The sequence below is a fragment of the Callithrix jacchus genome, chromosome Y, assembly GCF_049354715.1.
Source record: "Callithrix jacchus isolate 240 chromosome Y, calJac240_pri, whole genome shotgun sequence".
In the NCBI taxonomy this organism is placed as follows: Eukaryota; Metazoa; Chordata; class Mammalia; order Primates; family Cebidae; genus Callithrix; species Callithrix jacchus.
In genome coordinates, this window is record NC_133525.1 from 5,037,194 (window position 1) to 5,056,928 (window position 19,735).

The 19,735-nt window shown below is 48.3% G+C and overlaps 1 pseudogene across 1 annotated transcript in view; it reads right to left on the minus strand.

The window, feature by feature from the left end:
• LOC128930738 (polyprenol dehydrogenase-like) overlaps nucleotides 1-19,735 on the minus strand; it is a 200,792-nt pseudogene that overhangs the window by 47,266 nt on the left and 133,791 nt on the right. The window contains exon 4 of the transcript XR_013531948.1: nucleotides 8,772-8,873. The product of XR_013531948.1 is annotated as a polyprenol dehydrogenase-like (transcript). The remainder of the gene's footprint in view (nucleotides 1-8,771; nucleotides 8,874-19,735) is intronic.

Here is a 19,735-nt window from a genome sequence, read left to right on the forward strand (position 1 = left end):
GATGGATGTTTGCATGTACACAAGTGTTCACGTCTTTGCATGCACAGATGCATTTTCAAATGCCTATAAATTTATACTTTTCTTTCACATATATGTAAAAGAAAACATTGTATGCACATGTACCTATGACTTTGCATGTATACGTATTCCTATGTACACACATGTGTATACATGATGCGTATTTGCATATGTTATATGTATATAACTATGTAATATTTATTTAATTGTGAGGCAGAATTTTGCTCTTGTTACCTAGTCTGTAGTGCAATGGTATGATCTCGGCTCACTGCAACCTCCTCCTTCTCCAGGGTTCAGGTGGTTCTCCTGCCTCAACCTCCTGAGTAGCTGGGATAACAAGTGTGTGCCAGCACGCAGAGCTAATTTTTTGTATTTTCAGTAAAGATAGGTTTCATCATGTTGGCCAAGTTGGTCTCGAACTCCCGACCTCAGGTGATCCACTCGCCTCGGCATCCGAAAGTGCTGGGATGACAGGCGTGAGCCACTGTGCCCGGCCTGTTCTTCCCATCTTTGTGTCCATGAGAGCCTGGTGTGTACTTTCCAGGTATAAGTGAGAACCTGCAGTCATGAATTTCTGTCTGTTCTTTCCATATTTTTTGTTGTTGTTGAGATGGAGTTTAGCTCTTGTTGCCCAGGCTGGAGTGCAACGGTGCAATCTCAGCTCACTGCAACCTCCTTCTCCCAGGTTCAAGCGATTCTCCTGTCTCAGCCTCCCCAGTAGATGGGATTCCAGGCATGCATCACCACACTCAGCTACTTTTTAGTAGAGACCGGGTTTCTCAGTGTTGGCCAGTGTGGTCTTGACCTCCTGACCCTAAGTGATCCGTCCACCTCAGCCTCCCAAAGAGCTGGGATTACGGGTGTGAGCCACCGTGCCCGGCCATGCACATGTACTTTAAACCACAGGGTCATCAAGATCGTTCTAGTCAGCATGTCCAACTCCAAAGTCTGAATGAAGAAACACTGTGGCCCCGTCTGCGGATGGGATGCATCCCTGTTAGGAGCAAGCACAGAATCTCCGCAGCTCTCTCTGCCAATTGCAAGGTGGGAGATGAAGAATGAATTGTCAGTCAGTGATCTCTGCACCTGACAGCATTTTACGGGGGACTGGACACTCATGATGAGAAGCACATGTTGTGCCTCAAGCAGTGAACCCAGGTGAGGCATGTCTCCAACAGGGGAGGTAAGGGAGAGTTCTCTGCTGGGAGGAGAAAGGAGAGTGGTAGGAATGAAAGAACAGTGAGAGAGAAACAGAGACAGACAGACAGAGAGGGAGCGGGGACAGAGAGGGAGGGCAATGAAGAGAGGGAGACAGAGAAAGAGATGGATGGGGAGCGGGGGAAATGGAGCTCAAAGAGGAGAGGGAGACAGAAGGAGAGGGAGGAAATACGAAGAAAGAGATAGAAAAAAAGAGGGACAGAGGCAGAGAAAGAGAGGGAGAAAGAGGGGAGAGAGAGAAGGAGGGCAAGGCACAGAGGAGGGGAGAGCGGGGAAGAGACATGAGGGGAGGGAGACACAGGAAGAGACAGAGAGAAGAGGAAGAATGATAGGGAGGGAAACAAAGGGAAAGAGAGAGAAAGAGGGGAGGGAGAGAAGAAGGAAGAAAAGGGGGGAGAGGAGGGAGGGAGAGAGAAGACAAGAAGGAAGGAAGAGGGAGGGAGGAAAAGGAGAGGGAGAAAGAGAGAGGAGAGAGAGAAGGAGGGAGGGAGAGGAGAGAGGGAGGGAGAGAGAGAGAAGACAGAAGAAGGGAGGAAGAGGGAGGGAGGGAGAGGAGGAAGAAAGGGAGAGGGAGAAGAGAGAAGGCAGTGAGGGAGGGAGCAGAAGGGAGGCTGACCAAGCAAAACAGACAGAAGAAGGGGGTGAGGGAGGGGGCTTGAGGAGAGACAGACCAACCGAGAGAAAAACAGAAAGGGAGAGGAAAGCTGAGAGAGGGTAGAGGTGGAAGGAGAGAATGACAGAGTGACAGAGAGGAGGAGGAGGAGAGACAGAGTCACAGAGAGAGGCAGAGACTTACAGACACAGAGAAAGAGAGGAGAAAAGCATTTGAGTAACTGAGAAAGCGCTGCTTGTCCACCCGGTCCCTAGAATCTCAGCAGGGCCATGGGAATGTTGCAGCCAGTCCAGGGACAGAGGCGACAGGACGGGGTCCTGATCATCCACCCTTCCCTGGCAGGGAACAGCCAGGCATGAAACCGCAGCAGGCCACACCCCCTGGTGCCACCACCACCAGCAGCACTAAAAGAACATCCAAATGCCTTCTGCTCAGAAGAGACAGAAGAGGGAGCAGAAGTCGTTACACAAAGAAACCTGCTCTACCCAAAGGCGAGCAACTCTGGGAGAGAAGCAAACAGAAGGTGCTCAGAATAAGTGGTCTACACCTGTGCAGGCGCAAGGACCCGCTGCCGAATGCATGGGCAGTGAGGTGATGCAGTCTTCCTGAGATGGCAGCAGAGTCTCGTTCACATGGAAGACGCCAGGCACCTAATAACACAGGAGACACCTGCTCGGCTGTCTGCCATGCAGAAAGTGGGTCTCAGGTAGCACGGGCTCCATTGCACCTCAGTCTTCTGTGGATGCCAACCTGCATGCCTGGGCCTCCCCTGAAATAGACTTCCTGAACTCTCATGGGGCTTCGAGGTGCTCTGTGCCCATTTACTCATCTGAATGAACTCATCAGATTCATTCTTTCATTTGATTTCATTCATTCACTGGCATCATTTGAATTAATTCCCTCCTTTGAATTCATTTCTTCCTTTAAATTCGTTTGTTCACTCATTTGAATTCATTCATTCATTTGAATTCACTCATTCATTTGAATTTATTCAGTCACTCATGTGAATTCATTCGTTCCTTTGAATTCATTCGTTCCTTTTTTAATTCATTCCTTTGACTTTTAATTCATTCCTTCAAATTCACTCATTTGCATTCATTCCTTTGTTCTGCCTTTGAATTCCTTCATTCATTCCATTGAATTCACTTGTTCCTTTGAATTCATTATTCATATACATTCATTCCTTTGAATTCATGCATTTGAAACCATTCATTGAAATTCATTAATTCATTCATTTGAATGAATTGGTCAAGAGTCAAGGAGTGAATGAAGAACTGTACCAAAAACAGTCTGAAGTGTCTGGCCAAGCAAAAATCCATCACTGTTGGTTTTCAGGGTCACCCTGTACCATGGACGCATTTCTTTGGTGGTAGGGAAAATAATGCTTAGTAATTCTTTATCTCGGAAAGCAATACATCCATTGGAGTTATGGGAAGACGTCTGACAAGAATAAATCTATAAATCCTCTGCCCTTATTAAAAATCTATCAATTTTCAGACATGGGGATGGGAAGCTAGATAAATACAGTTTTGAAGTGAATAAACCATAAATACCGGCTGTGCGGGAGGTCTCTTATTGATTTATTCTTGCACATGATAAATCATCACGTTCCCTCTGAGTCTCCCACAGCAGCCAGACAGAGGCTGTCGGGTTCTATTTCAACCCACTAGCAAATGACTATTCTACGTCTGAATCATTTAATGTTTGCAAAACCTTGACTGCTCTAAGGATAAAACAAGAAAAGCACCAAGTGTGGCTCCTTCTTGCCTCCGAAGTCACTGTTGTGGGGCTCAGCTGGGGCTGTTTTCCGTGAGGCTTGAGATACGCGATTGATTAGTAGGTGTTCTGGAGGGAAGATTCTGGGGAAATAGTTTAGGGCAGTGCTTCCCAACCTTTTTGGCACCAGGCACCAGTTTTTTGAAAGAATTTTTTTTTTTTTTGAGATGGAGTCTTGCTCTGTCACCCAGGCTGGAGTGCAGTGGCATGATCTTGGCTGGCTGCAACCTCCACCTCCCAGATTCAAGTGATTCTCCTGTCTCAGCCTCCTGAGTAGCTGGGATTACAGGCACCCACCACCACGCCCAGCTACTTTTCATATTTTTAGTAGAGACGGAGTTTTGCCATGTTGACCAAGCTCGTCTCGAACTCCTGACCTCGTGATACACCCATCTTGGCCTCCCGAAGTGCTGGGATTGCAGGCGTGAGCCACTGTGCCCGGTTGGTGAAAGACAATTTTGTGAAGAGAGATGGTGGAGATGGATGTGGGTGGGTGGGTGTGTGGATGTTTCCAGAATGATTCAAGGACATGACACTGATTATGCATTTTATGTCTTTTATTATGACATTGCACTCTGTAATAAAATAGTTCTGCAACTGACCGCCATGTGGAGTCACTGGGCGCCCTGAGCTTGTTTTCCTGTGACTAGACACTCCCGTATGGGGGTGACGGGAGACAGTGACAGCATCAGGCATTGGATTCTCCCAACAAGCGCACAGCCTGGGTCCCTGGCATGGGCAGTTCACAGTAGGGTTTGTGTTCCTGTGAGAATCAAATGCTGCGGCTGCTCTGCCGCGAGGTGGGTGAGGTGCTGATAAGAGCAATGGGGAGCGCGGTCAGTACCAAGGAGGCTTCGCTTCCTTACCTGCCACTCACCTCCTGCTGTGCGGGGGGGGTCCTAACATGTGAGATGACCAGAGGTCAGACAGCCCTAGTTCAGGGGAAATGTGCAGACCCCCTGCTAGCTTCTTAGACACTAAAAATGCTACTGCTGGAGTCCTTCCAAGGCTGCCTGTAAGTGGAAACTATTCACAGATGTTCACACCAGCAATATCACAAACACAGAATGCAGCAATCCCATTTGCACACAACAAGGATGATTCTGACGCATAAAACAAGGCAGGCAACAAATGAAAAAAAGATCATTTATATTTTTATCTAAACCAAGGTTCACTTGGCCCAAGCCTCCAGCACCTGAGCTGGTGATGAATCCATTTCTAGCATGGCTGGTGTAGAATCCAGCCTCCTCATCTGCACACAATGAGGTTGAATTCTGATGCATAAAGCAAGCAGGGGACAAGTGAGGAGACTCCTTCACTTCTCTAAACCAAGGTTCACCTGGCCCAAGCCTCCAGGAGATGGGCTGGTGATGCGTCCGTTCCCAGCGTTGACTGTGCTGTCCTGGTTACTTCTGGCTTCAGGAACTCCTACTCCTGTAGCTTTCCATCCACCCTGGGTATCTCGGGAGGCCCCCATCCAAGCCCATGTGCCTCAGGGAGCTCCGTGGTTCTGCTGCCTTTCCAGGAGAATCAAGAGGATTTGTCCAGAAGACACCCCCTCTCTGCTCTTCTGTCTTTTTGTGGAGAGCGTGTGATGGGTATTCAACACACCCTCCAGGAGTGGAGTCTCCAGCTCTTTTCTGGAAGCTTCTGCATGAACCCAGAGAGGTAAACCACAACAACAAAAAATCTGGGCTGGGCACAGTGGCTCATGCCTATAATCCCAGCCCTTTGGGAGGCCGAGACAGGTAGATCACAGGGTCAGAAGATCGAGACCATCCTGGCCAACATGGTAAAACCCTGGCTGTACTAAAATAGAAAAAATTAGCTGGGCGTGGTAGTGGCCATCTGTAGTCGCAGCTACTCGGAGGCTGAGACAGGGGAGTGGCTTGAACCTGGGAGGCGGAGGTTGCAGTGAGCCGAGATTGCGCCACTGCACTCCTGCCTAGAGACAGAGCAAGACTCCATCTCAAAAAAAAAAAAAAAAAAAAAAAAAAAAAAAAAATCCAGATTCTCTGCAACTGAGCTCGTCTCAACAGTGACCCCAGGGACATGATAAATGTGGATGTCCTTAGCCAGCCACAGAAACCTCCAGGGAGCCCAGGGAAGCCACAGCCAGGCCAACCTCCTGAAAGATGTAGATAAAAAAAGACACATGGAAGAAAGCGCCAAGTGCCATTTCAAGCCACCCTCTTGTGACAAACCGATGCCCATTACCATCCCCTGGAAATGGGGTTCTGAGTAGCACAGGCTGGGAAATTCCAGGAGCAGTGTGACTTGGATGCAGTCTTCCCCATATTTTCTGTGACTGTGTTCTCACACTGCAAGACGTGTGTTTTCTAAGGCAGGACATTTCACAGAGTAATTATTGAGCTTGCTTCCTTTGAGACTATGATTTCCACGAGATCAAGAATCTGGTTTATGATTGTATTTTTCCTGCAACTAAAGTATGTGAGGTACACAGAAGGTGGGTATGGCAGGCTAAATAATGCGCACCCCAAGGTGCCTGCAGGGAACCAGCCGCACACCCTTCCCATGGGGACCCCGAGATCAGGGGCCACAAAAAAATGAGAAAAAGACAGATTCAGAATGAAAGTGGGATCAGGGGACCATCACTTGTAACGAAGGCAGTGGAGGCCCCAAGCTTAGGTCACTCTGCTCCTGGGAACATGCTGGGAATGGAGAGCCCTTCTTTCCCAGAGGCCTTCTGCAGCCTCCCGGAGTGTGTCATTCCTGATTTCTTTCATACGTTCCTTATAACCAGTTTATGTGGCAACACCGTAATCCTTCCTACACTGTTGACTCTGCAACAATGTCCAGGTCCACATGATTCATGTGGGAGAGAGATTAATAGCCCCAAAGATGCTCATATCCTGATCCCCATGTGGGAGACAGAATAATGGCCCCAAAGATGTCCACATCCTAATCCCCATGTGGGAGACAGAATAATGGCCCCAAAGATGTCCACATCCTAATCCCCATGTGAGACACAGAATAATGTTTCCAAAGATGTCCACATCCTAATCCCCATGTGGGAAACAGAATAATGTTCCCACAGATGTCCACATCCTAATCCCCATGTGGGAAACAGAATAATGGTCCCAAAGATGTCCACATCCTAATCCCCATGTGGGAGACATAATAATGGCCCCAAAAATGTCCACATCCTAATTCCCATGTGGGAGACAGAATAATGTTTCCAAAGACATCCACATCCTGATCCCATGTGGGACACAGAATAATGTTCCCAAAGACATCCACATCCTAATCCCCATGTGGGACACAGAATAATGTTCCCAAAGATGTTCACATCCTAATCCCCATGTGGGAGAAAGAATAATGCCCCCAAAGATGTTCACATCCTAATCCCCATGTGGGAGACAGAATAATGGCCCCAAAGATGTCCACATCCTAATTCCCATGTGGGACACAGAATAATGGCCCCAGAGATGTCCACATCCTAATCCCCATGTGGGAGACAGAATAATGACCCCAAAGATGTCCACATCCTAATCCCCATGTGGGAGACAGAATAATGGTCCCAAAGACGTCCACATCCTAATCCCCATGTGGGAGACAGAATAATGGCCCCAAAGATGTCCATGTCCTAATCCCCATGTGAGAGACAGAATAATAGCCCCAAAGATGTCCACGTCCTAATCCCCATGTGGGAGACAGAATAATGGACATCCACATCCTAATCTCCATGTGGGAGAAAGAATAATGTTCCCAAAGACGTCCACATCCTAATCCCCATGTGGGAGACAGAATAATGGCCCCAAAGACGTCCACGTCCTAATCTCCATGTGAGAGACAGAATAATGACCCCAAAGATGTCCACGTCCTAATCCCCATGTGGGAGACAAAATAATGGATGTCCACATGCTAATCCCCATGTGGGAGAAAGAATAATGTTCCCAAAGACGTCCACGTCCTAATCCCCATGTGGGAGACAGAATAATGATCACAAAGATGTCCACATCCTAATCCCCATGTGGGAGACGGAATAATGGCTCCAAAGACGTCCACGTCCTAATCCCCATGTGGGAGACAGAATAATGGCTCCAAAGATGTTCACGTCCTAATCCCAAGTGGGAGACACAACAATGTCCCAAAGTTGTTCATATGCTATTCCCCATGTATTTCAATCCCATTAATGTTACAGAAAAAGACAAAACACATCAAGACAAAAAGAGTGAAAAATTAAATGGAAGGTGCCACATTTTAGCAGCTGGAAACAGACAAGTGTTACAACTTTCATAGAAAGAATAACGCTTCCCCCCTCCTTAGACACACGTCCATATCCTAATGGCAATGGTGCCTCAGATACCAAAAGGGGTTGTGCAGAATTGATTAAGAACCTTTAATGGTCTATGTGGGTAATGGAGTAATTACTAATCACGAGGCCATTTTGGGGACTTTTTTTCTCTGCCATGTGAAGTATCCATATTTGATAAATGTTTCATGTATTTGAAAGGAATGTGCTTTGTCTATGAGCTGTTTGACTTACGTCTGTTCTATCCACCGTATTAATTTCACGATTCATTTCCTCTGTAAATTTCCATTTTGTCTCCAGCTCTGAACGTGGTGTGTTAAAGTCTACCAGCACACGTGTGTTCTTGGTGCATTTCTGAGAGCTTTGGTTCTATGTTTTTACTTAGTCTGGAGATGTCAGTAACTGCACCTGTTCAGTGTGGAGGGGTCCGTGTAACTTTTATAAAAAAAAAAAAAAAAGACTGTAGCAGGGGATCAGAGTGATAGGTAAAATCAAGAGATAAACACTAATGACCTTCTAGAGCCCGAACAGGGACTCTCAGGGGAGTGTGGGGATGAGTTTGTAAGACAGCATTTGGGAAAACACCAACCCTTGGCATGTGCATAATACACTTTAGTCAAAGTGGACCAGTCACCGTGTCAATTCCATACAACAGGCTATCGCGTTTACCATTATCTGAAAGTCACATGCTAATTGCGTGACACTCCTCCAGAGCGACGGGAGAAATGAAGCAGTGACTACAAATAGCAGGTCTGTGCAGCCAACACCACGGCTATCCCGTTCTGCTCAAGCACGTGTCTCGCATGGAAGTCACGGTTCCCGCTGCGTCCGGATTAGCCTCTGGGATGCAGCAATTTCACCGGGACTCACCGTTGTTAACCAGCACATGGAGAGGAATCTTCTTCATCTTGAACTTCTGGACAAACTGCCAGATGGACGCCATCGAAGTCAGGTCACAGTATAAAAATTCCACTGGAAAAAGAGACACACACAAAGAGAATATCTGGTTATCTTCGAACCTATTGCAGAGATCAAACAAATTCCTAAACAGGTCGACTTCAATCTGACCTAGGAAGTGACACTTTTTTTTTTCTTTTCTTGTTGAGACAGACTCTTGCTCTGTCACCCAGGCTGCAGTGTAGTGGCATAATCTCGGCTCACTGCAGCCTCCGCCTCCTGGGTTTCAGCGATTCTCCTGCCTCAGCCTCCTGGGTAGCTGAGATTACAGGCACATGCTACCTGCCCAGCTGATTTTTTTTCAGTAGAGACGGGGTTTCATCGTGTTGGCCAGGATGATCTCAAACTCCTGTCGTCAGGTGATCCACTCAACCTCCCAAAGTGCCAGGATTACAGGCATAAGCCACTGCATCTGGCCAGGAAGTAACAGTTAACTGGACGTGTCAGTAGGGTACAATGAGGACATCATACTCTAGGGAGACCGTCAATGAGTCACATTCTTGCATAATCCCCTTCCCTTGAGTGCATGTGGGGCATGTCATTCTCCTCCTGACCTTAATGTGAACTGATGTTTTGTGAGAGCGCGTTGGGGCCAGAACCTGGGCATGGCCTGCCTAAGAGCTGAGAACAGCCCCTGTCCAAAAGCCGGAGCGATACTGAGAACCTCGGATCTACAGCTCCGAGGAATTGGATTCTGTCTATAACTATGTGAATTTCGAAGAAGATCCTGAGGTCCAGAGAGGACCCCAGGCCGGGTGACACTTCGATTATAGCCTACTGAGACCCAGAAGAGAGAAGCCAGTTACTCTTGCTGAGATTCCAGATGCCTAGAAGCTGTGGGAGAGCAAGTATGAGCCCTTCCCACGCCTCTGAGTCTGTTATTTTGTTACACAGCATATGTGACAGAAGCACAGAATAACTCAGAAGTGAGGACTTCCTTCTTCTGCAGTAGAATAACAAGAGGGCATTTTATATTTTATCACATTTATGTTTCTGGAGACAGGGTCTCGCTATGTTACCCTGGCTGCTGTCGAACGCCTGAGCTCAGGTGAGCCTCCCACGTCAGCCTCCCAAAGGGGTGAATTGCGGGCGTGAGCTGCTGTGTCCGGCCACAGGGAACTCTTTTAGAGACAGAAAGACGCAGAGACACCTTTGTGACATCACACAGTCAGAGAGGTAGGTTTATGTGTATTATATCCGGCGTGTCCATTCCACTCTAGCTCCTCTCTCAATTCCCATTCAGTGTGCATCTCTGAAAGCGATGTGTTCAATTGTGTTAAGGGTATTTTGTGGCTGGTGCGGTGGTTCATGCCTGTAATCCCAGCACTTTGGGAGACCAAGGCGGGTGGATCATGAGGTCAGGAGTTCAAGACTAGCCTGGCCAACATGGTGAAACACTGTGTCTACTAAAGTTACAAAAATTAGATTGGCACAGTGGCAGGTGTCTGTAATCCACTACTCGGGAGGCTGAGGCAGGAGAATTGCTTGAACCTGGGAGGTGGAGGTTGCAGTGACCTGAGATCGCACCACTTCACTCCAGCCTGGGGACAGATTGATACTCTGTTGAATCATTCACCATAGCAAAGACTTGGAACCAACCCAAATGCGCATCAAGGATAGACTAGATAAAGAAAATGTGGCACATATATACCATGGAATACTATGCAGCCATAAAAAAAATGAGTTCATGTCCTTTGCAGGCACATGGATGAAAGTGGAAACCATCATTCTCAGTAAACTGACACAAGAACAGAAAGCCAAATACCGCGTGTTCTCACTCATGAGTGGGCATTGAACAATGAGAACACACGGACACAGGGAGGGGAACATCACACACCAGGGCCTGAGGGGTGGGGGGCTAGGGGAGGGATAGCAGGGGGTGGGGAGATTGGGCAGGGAGAGCATTAGGAGAAATACCTACTGTAGATGACAGGGGGATGCGTGCAGCAAACTACCACCATGGCACATGCATACCTGTGTAACAAACTTGCACCTTCTGCACATGTATCTCAGAACTTAAAGTATAATACATAGGCTCAAGTGATTCTCCTGCTTCAGCCTCCTGAGCAGCTCGGATTACAGGTGTGTACCACCATACCCAGCTAATTTTTGTGTTTTTAGTAGAGACGTGGTTTCACCATGTTGGCCAGGCTGGTCTCAAACTCCTGACCCTGTGATCTGCCTACCTCGGCCTCCTAAAGTGCTGGGATGACAGGTGTGACCCCCTGCGCCCGGCCTCACCTAGCTGTTGGTAACAAACTCAGATCAATCCCTGGGGTTCCAGGAGCCCAGAACGGAGGCGGGATGGGTCCTCGATCATGAGAGACGATGCTTTCTGCAGCACAGACCGTGGGCTGAGACACAGAGGTAGCTTTTGTTGTGTCTGGCTGATGTAGCACAGCTGAAATACCATAGCACCCGCCAGTCCGCCCAAGGTGGCAGGCAAAGTCCCGAAGTTTGAAACATATCCTTCCGCCTCCTCTTGGCAGGCATGTTTTAAGATAATATAAGAGCGTTCTTTCTCGTGGAGAATGAAGCCTGTCTGTGCCAAGTCACCAGGCCATCAGGGAAAACGAAATGGGTACTTTCAATATTTTCCTTAGAGAAACACAGCTGCGGGGCTGGGAAGTGCAGGTGTACTGGCTTCTACCTGTCATGTCATGTTGGGAGGCCGAGGCAGGCAGATCACGAGGTCAGAAGCTGGACACCAGCCTGCCCAACATGGTGACAGCCTGGCTCTGCTAAATATGCAAAAATGAGCTGGGCGTGGTGGCAGCCACCTGAAATCCCAGCTACGCGGGAGGCTGAGGCAGGAGAATCGCTTGAACCTGGGAGGTGGAGGTTGCAGTGAGCTGAGACCACGCAATTGCATTCCAGCCTGGGCGACACAGCCAGACTGTGTCTCAAAAATACAAATAAAAAAGTAGAACATCAGATGGATGATGGTGTGCACACTCCCGAGCCAGAGTCCCTCGAGGTAGAGCATACAGACGGCTGCTGACCGTGAACTGTTACTGCAAACTGTCCGTGATGAGTCATGCTCAGAAATTGCAAGTCAACGTTTAGAAACTTAAGAAAAATAATGACAGTCACGTAAGCTGTGCTTAGTCCAATGGCTTAAAAAAGACAGATCAGGAGCTTCTAGTTTGCATGTTGCTTAAACTTTTTAAAAGCATTTTTTTTTTTTTTTTTTTTTTTTTTACTAATTCATTGTTATTGTATCTACATCAATCTCCTGCAGATTGGGGGAGAGGCAGTTTTGCCACAGTTTGGAAGCGCTGCTTCTGAGCACACTGCCATCTGGATAGGAATTCCTGATACTCCACTGTCATTTCCCCCAGAATTCATGTGGGGATGTTAGAAGCAGGAAAACCCTCAGCCACAAGACATGGTGGCTCACGCCTGTAATGCCAGCACTTAGGGAGGTCGAGGCTGATAGATCACAAGATCAGGAGTTCAAGACCAGCCTGGCAAGATGGTGAAATCCCGTCTCTACTAAAAATACAAAAACTAGCTGGGTGTTGTGGTGAGCCCCTCTAATCCCAGCTACTCAGAAGACTGAGGCAGGAGAATCCAACGTCATATTATGGCACTGTTCACAATAGCAAAGACTTGGAGACAACCCAAATGACCATCAGTGATAGACTAGATAAACGTGGCTCATAGACACCGTAGAATACTATGCAGCCATGAAAAAGGATGAGTTCACATCCTTTGCAGGAACATAGATGAAGCTGGAAACCATTATTCTCAGCAAACTGACACAAGAACAGAAAACCAAACACTGCATGTTCTCACTCATAAGTGGGAGTCGAACAGCGAGAATGCAAGGACATCACACACAGGGGCCTGTTGGGGGTGTTGGGGGTAAGGGAGGGACAGCAGGGGGAGGGGGAATTGGGGAGGAAGAGCATTAGGAGAAATGCCTAATGTAGATGATGGGTTGACGGGTACAGCAAACCACCATGGCACGTGTATAGCTGTGTAACACACCTGCACGTTCTGCACATGTACCCCAGAACTTATAGTAAGAAAAGAAAACAAACAAGAAAAAAAAAAATAATAAAAAGAGTATGAGGCTTCGAGCCCATTGCACCAAGATGACAGGGTGGTGTGCCCAATGGACAGGAAATCATACTTGCTAGGAGCTTCGTGGCTGCATTCAGCTGGAACCCAACCCCTGGAGAAGCTGTGCCCCTTCGCCAGGGCACCATGAGAGGGAACCAGGGAACCTAACATGGGAGGATCTCAGGGAGACTTGGGAAATGTTTTTCATTACACCTGGAGGTCCTTCAGTGATACCTTCATTCGGGGCTGAGCGCAGTGGCTCACGCCTGTAATCCCACCACTTTGGGAGACCAAGGCAAGCAGATCATGAGGTCAGGAGTTCGAGACCATTCTGGCTAACACGGTGAAGCCGCATCTCTACTAAAAATACAAAAATTAGCCTGGCATGGTGGCACATACCTGTATTCCCAGCTACTCAGGAGGCTGAGGCAGGAGAACTGCTTGAACCCAGGAGGTGGAGGCTGCAGTGAGCCGAGATCATGCCATTGTACTCCAGCCTGGGTGACAGAGCAAGACTCCATCTCAAAAAAAAAAAAGAAAGAAAAAATAGAGAGAGATAGCATGGGGAGAAATCCCAGATATAGGTGATGGGGAGGAAGGCAGCAAATCACACTGCCATGTGTGTACCTATGCAACAATCTTGCATGTTCTTCACATGTACCCCAAAACCTAAAATGCAATAAAAAAAGGATACTTTTATTCTATTTAGATAATTTAGAGAAATGGAAATGACAGCGTTTGGGAGTGTCTGCCAAGTCGCTCCTGGAACAGGAGGTGTGTGCCAGTTATGCATGTGCCAAGAGGGGGAAGGAACCAGTGGGCAGAGCTTGAGCCAATGGCTGCACCCTAGTCACTGGTAAAGATATAAAACTGAAATGCTGCCTCCTCTGGGAAGACCACACTCAGAGCATGTGAAAAAAAGGGGCATCTGTGTCTTGATGGTGAACACACAGAGCATTAAACAGGAGGAATTGCAGTTGTTAAAATGTTCAAGTGTAAAACATGGCTGGAGGGATGAGGTCATCACCTGTGAGGACATGGTTTGCATCTGTGTGACCAACCCTGGAACCCAGCAGGGCTAACTGGAAAATCGTGAACCCAATCCTGCACTGACATGAAGTTAAGATGTGATGTGGCATTTTCCAAAGCGTTTTCTTCAGGGTGACACAATATCCAAGTACATTTTTCAAGAACTCCTAGATAGGCAGGGAGAAATGAACAGAACCAACATGGTGGAGGAAGGAAGAAAGGAGGAGGGAAGGAAGGGAGGGAGGGAGGGAGGGACGGAGAAAGGGAGGAGGAAGGGAGGGAGGGAGGGAGGGAAGGAGGGGAACAGGGAAGGGAGGGAGGGAAGGGAAAAGGGAAGGGAAGAAGGGAGGGAGGGGAAAAGGGAAGGGAGGAAGGGAGGGAGGGAGGGAGAAGGAAGGGAGGGGAAAAGGGAGGGGGAAAAAGGAAGGGAGGGAGGGAGGGAGCAGAAACAAGGTCCCAGAAAAGACTGAGAATAATATATTTAATGAGGCTGGACATACATAATTACAAATAGGAAACCCTATGCTGTATGAAAAGGGCTTTAAAATGAGACGTTTCTGTTTCTTAGTATCCTAATAATACGTTACATTTTTAAGTAAAATGTGAAAACCTCAAGGAAATAATTTTCTGAGAGAGATTAATTATCACAATTTAACCAAGGAAATTAGGTCTAATCAGACCAATGGTTATAAGAAAAATAGAAGAAAATAATGAATGGATGGGCTGAAGAAAGGGTAGATGGGGGCAGAGAAAATAAGAAAATTTTTTTAGACTTTGAACGAACAGGTAGGTGCCCTGATACAGACTGGTTGGACAGAGTCTGAGGTGATTTGTTTTGTGAAATTTATGCTGTTCTGATAGGAATTCTGAAAAACATGGTAGCAGAAGAAATTTGCCACGAAAACAGGAAGTGCTTGTGAGTAACATTAATCCACACAGAAGAAAGAAATCATAAAATTGCAAACTTAAAGAAAATATTTGTAGGTGACTCGTGGTCACAAGCCCCCTCCCCACACAGGACTAGGGGCAAACACTCAGTAGGTGACTCGTGGTCACAAGCCCCTCCCCACACAGGACTAGGGGCAAACACTCAGTAGGTGACTCACGGTCACAAGCCCCCTCCCCACACAGGACTAGGGAGCAAACACTCAGTAGGTGACTCACGGTCACAAGCCCCCTCCCCACACAGGACTAGGGGCAAACACTCAGTAGGTGACTCGGGGTCACAAGCCCCCTCCCCACACAGGACTAGGGAGCAAACACTCAGCAACTCAGAATTACTTGGGGACATAAGCCCAGGAGGCTGTGACTATCAATGGCAACCCACTCGGGTCCCTTCCCATAATCTGGAAGCTTTGACTTCCGCTTGGTCAATAACCCTCATCACGGCTCAGTCTCGGTCCATGAAGTCTTGTCTGCACGTGGAACACTCGCCCTGGGGGTAAGGCTCTCTGCTCGATTCTTCCAGCAAGGGAAGCCAAGAACCTGAGCTCGGAGCCCAAGGTGAGGATCCAGTTACACTAGGAAGCCAGAACCTCCGTGATCCAGGCAGCCAGTGGGCACTTCTTCCCGCACTTGTGGGTAGCAAGAGCCGTCCCGGTACACTTTCTGTCCTGACACAGGAAGCCCCGTTCTTGGAGCCTGATCCAAGAGCTGATCCTGCCACCCCAGGCAAAGTCCTGGGCAGGAAGGAAGCTCATGATGGCCTCCGTGCTCTCTGCATTCCAGAGGGAAGGAACAGGGGTGCAGGAACTGCAGGAATTAAGAAGTAGGGCAGATGGGTTTCACTCCTTGCCTCTCTTGTTTCTATTTATTTCTCAAATTAAAAATGAAGGTGAAATGTCAGCATCTCCATGTCGTTACGCAGGTACGGAGCTCCTCTCTGGAGGCCTGAAATCCTGCTTTGTTTGTATGAGGCAGATACTCATCTGCCCCTAAGACCTACGGTGAAAAAGGATGGAGTGACATTATTCTGTGTGTGTGTGTGTGTGTGTGTGCGCACGAGAGAGAGAGAGAGAGAGAGAGAGAGAGAGAGAGAGGAGAGAATCTCTGTGTGTCTGTGTGTGTGTGTGCGTGAGAGAGAGAGTGGGGAGAGAATCTCTGTGTGTCTGTGTATGTGCATGTGAGTGTGTTGTGTGTGTGTGAGGAGAATCTGTGTGTGTGTGCATGTGTGTCTGTTGTGTGAGAGAGGGAGAATCTGTGTGTGTGTGCATGTGTGTGTGTTGTAAGTGAGGGGGGAGAGAATCTGTGTGTCTGTGTGTGCATGTGTATGTGTGTGTGTATGGTGTGAGAGAGACAGAGGGAGAATCTGTGTGTGTCTGTGTGTGTGTTGTGTGTGTGAGGGGGGAGAGAATCTGTGTGTATCTGTGTGTGTGCGTGTGTGTGTCATGTGAGAGAGGGGGAGAGAATGTGTGTCTGTGTGTGCATGTGTGTGTGTATGGTGTGAGAGAGACAGAGGGAGAATCTGTGTGTGTGTGTGTGTGTCTGTTGTATGTGAGAGAGAGAATCGTGATCTGCCCACCTAAGCCTCCCAAAGTGCTGGGATGACAGGCGGTGCCCAGTCCCTCGGCTGTTGTTTTCACCTACTGTTACCTTCTTGTATATCAAGTGGCCCATTGACTTCTCCCAGCCTGGAACTTCCCTCCTGGAAAGAGCTCCAGATTTCTCTAATTTCCCTGTTGGGTGTGGGGTGAGTGGAGGTTCCTGGTAAGCCCCTAAGATAGGTCCCTGCCCCCCCCCCCCCGTCTTGGTTCCTCAGGCTTTCTGTTCAGCACCTTTAGCAGACAGATACGCTCACGCCTCACAGGGCTTGGAGTGTGGGTGGCGGTGCTGGGGACTCTGTTGCAGTTGGGTTTTTCCCAGTTTTTCCGTTTTGGGATCAGGAGTGTTCCTCTTCAAGCATTTGAATTTGAAGAGGAGCAAATGGATTCTTAGAAATTAATTTTTTTTTGACAGAGGTTGGCTCTTGTCAGCTAGGCTGGAGTGCAGTGACAAAATCCCGGCTCACTGCAACCTCCACTTCCCAGATTCAAGCGATCCTCCCGCCTCGGCCTTTGGAGTAGCTAGGATTACAGGTGTCCGCCACCACACCTAGCTAATATTTGTATTTTTAGTGCAGACAGGGTTCCACCATGTTGGCCAGGCTGGTCTCCAACTCCTGACCTAAGGTGATCCACCTGCTTCAGCCTCTCACACCTGCTGGGATTTTCACAGGCGTGAGCCACCACAAGCAGCTAAAATTAAATTGTCTCTGGTTTCCAGTGTATCCAGAGACCAGATAGGTAGACCCTCTGTCTGTTGTTCCCAGTGTCTAAACAATGAAGTGCATTAAATGTAAGCTAATTAGACACCTGTGCTGCTAGGCCGGGCACAGTGGCTCATGCCTGTAATTCCAGCACTTTGGGAGGTCAAGGCAGGTGGCTCACGAGTTCAGGAGGTGGAGAACATACTGGCTAACAAGGTAAAAGCCCATCTCTACTAAAAAAAAAGAACAATTAGCTGGGTGTCGTGGTGGGTGCCTCTAGTCCCAGCTACTCAGGAGGCTGAAGCAGGAGAATCGCTGGAACCCGGGAGGCAGACATTGCCGTGAGCCGAGACCGTGTCACTGCCCTCCAGCCCGGGCGACTGAGCGAGACTGCATGTCAAAAAAAAAAAAGAAAAGAAAAAGCAAACAGAAACGTATGCTGCTTATCCGAGCCAGGCCAAGGCTCGCTGCAGCCCAGTCCCGAGGGTGGATCATGGCAATGCATTCCTGGGAGGACCATCTCCTTCCTTGGAGACACAATCGTCCTTTAAAGGTTGTTTCCCAAGCGTCGTTTCCACAGCAACGCAAAGAGTGACTTTTGGCCAAGAGCCTCTCAGGCCCTCTAAAGCCGTTCTTTCCTCTTCGCCTCTGCGAGTGCTTTGGGGCACCTGCTCTTTGCCTCCGGGGTCGGTCAACGGGGCTTTCATTTTAATTTTCCTTCCTAGAACAGACCTGGGGGTCAGAAAATACTTTTAATCCTTTGAACATTGCCCGGTTTTGACAACAGTATCTACCGGCTTTATCCTGAAGGTGGTTTCCGAGGGCAGCCGCGTATCCCTCGAGCTTCCTGCTAACTTGAGATGTCTCCTAGTCACGCATCCAAAGTGCTCGGGGGACAGGTGGGCCACAGAGGAAGGGAATGCAAAGACAGGTGTCCACTCACTGAATGTCATCCCAGCTTGCTGGGATCTCTCTCTCTCTCCCTATGTCTGTCCGTGTGTCTCTCCCTCTGTCTCTCTCTGTCTCAGCCTCTCTGTCTCTGTCATTCTATTCTTCTCTTTCTGTCATTTTCTCTGTCTCCTGTTCTATTTCTCTCCCTCTGTGTCTGCCGGCCCCCGCCCCCACCTTTGAGAGAGTTTTGTGAGGTCCTCACTCACCGCAACCTCCACATCCAGGGTTCCAGCGATTCTCCCGCCTCAGCCTCCCGAGTAGCTGGGATTACAGGCGCCTGCCACCACGCCCGGCTAACGTTTGTAGTTTTAGTAGAGATGGGGTTTCATAATATTGGCCAGGCTGGTCTTGAACTCCTGACCTTAAGCAATCCACCTGCCTCAGCTTCCCAAAGTATTTTGATTGCAGGTGTGAGCCAGTGCCCCCGGCCTCTCTCTTACCCTTTCTCTATATTCATCTCTCTCTCTCCTTCTTTGTGTGTGTCTGTCTCTGTCTCTCTGGCACACTCTGTCTCTTTCAATCTGTTTCTATGCTTCTATTTCTGTGTCACAATCTCCATCTCTGTGTCTTTATCTCTCAATCTCCCCCTGTATTTCTCTTTCTCTCCCATTCCTTCCCTCACTTTCTCTGTAAGTTTCCGTATCTTTTGTCTTTGTCTCCTTCTTTCTCTCGTTTATTTTTTTCCTCTCTTTCATGCACACACACACACAGACACACACAGATTCTCCCTCTCTCTCACAAACCACAACATGCACACACACATATGCACACACACAGACACACACAGGTCCAGGAGTTTAAGACCAGCTTGGCCAACGTGGTGAAATCTCATCTCTACTGAAAATACACAAATTAGCCGGGAGTGATGGTGGGCACCTGTAATCCCAGCTACTCAGGAGGCTGAGGCAGAAGGATTACTGGAACCCGGGAGGTGGAGGTTGAGGTGAGCTGAGGTCACTCCACTGTACTCCAGCCTGGGTGACAGGGTGAGACTCCATTTCAGGGGAGAAAATTTTTTTAAAAACCAAGGAAGTTAGAGTCCGAAGACGTTTGGTCCTATAGCAACTAAAGGTCGCGTCATAGCATCTGTCCCTGAGTGAGTTTGCAGAAACTCAGGTCTCTCTATCCTATGGAGTCCTCTGGCAGGGAGACCTCGGATGCAGGACAGCTAGGGACTGAGCTCTGATCGCTGTTCCTTGTTCTGCATTTCTTCCTGAGGGTCCTGGAGGAGGCTCTGCCTCTGGTCCACATCCATCGTACTTTTTCTGATGACCGCAAGTCTTTAGACAAAACTACACTTGGAAAACCAATTGCAAATCCGACAGTGCTGGAACCCAGCTGGTTCCAGTGAGCAACCCTACCCCCCGGCACAGCTTCCAGATATCCCTTCTGAGGCCAAACCAATGTGTAACTTCCACGTATTGATTCATGTCAGATGTAGTGAACCCCAAGTTCCCTTCCTAGAATCAGGAGGGCAGTCTGTTCAGCTTCTCAGTATTTAATTCTCCATTTAAAGTTTAACTTTCTTGTGGTTTCAGCAAACAGCCTTTTTTCATCAGTTCTGATCAGATTTTCACGTCTGTTC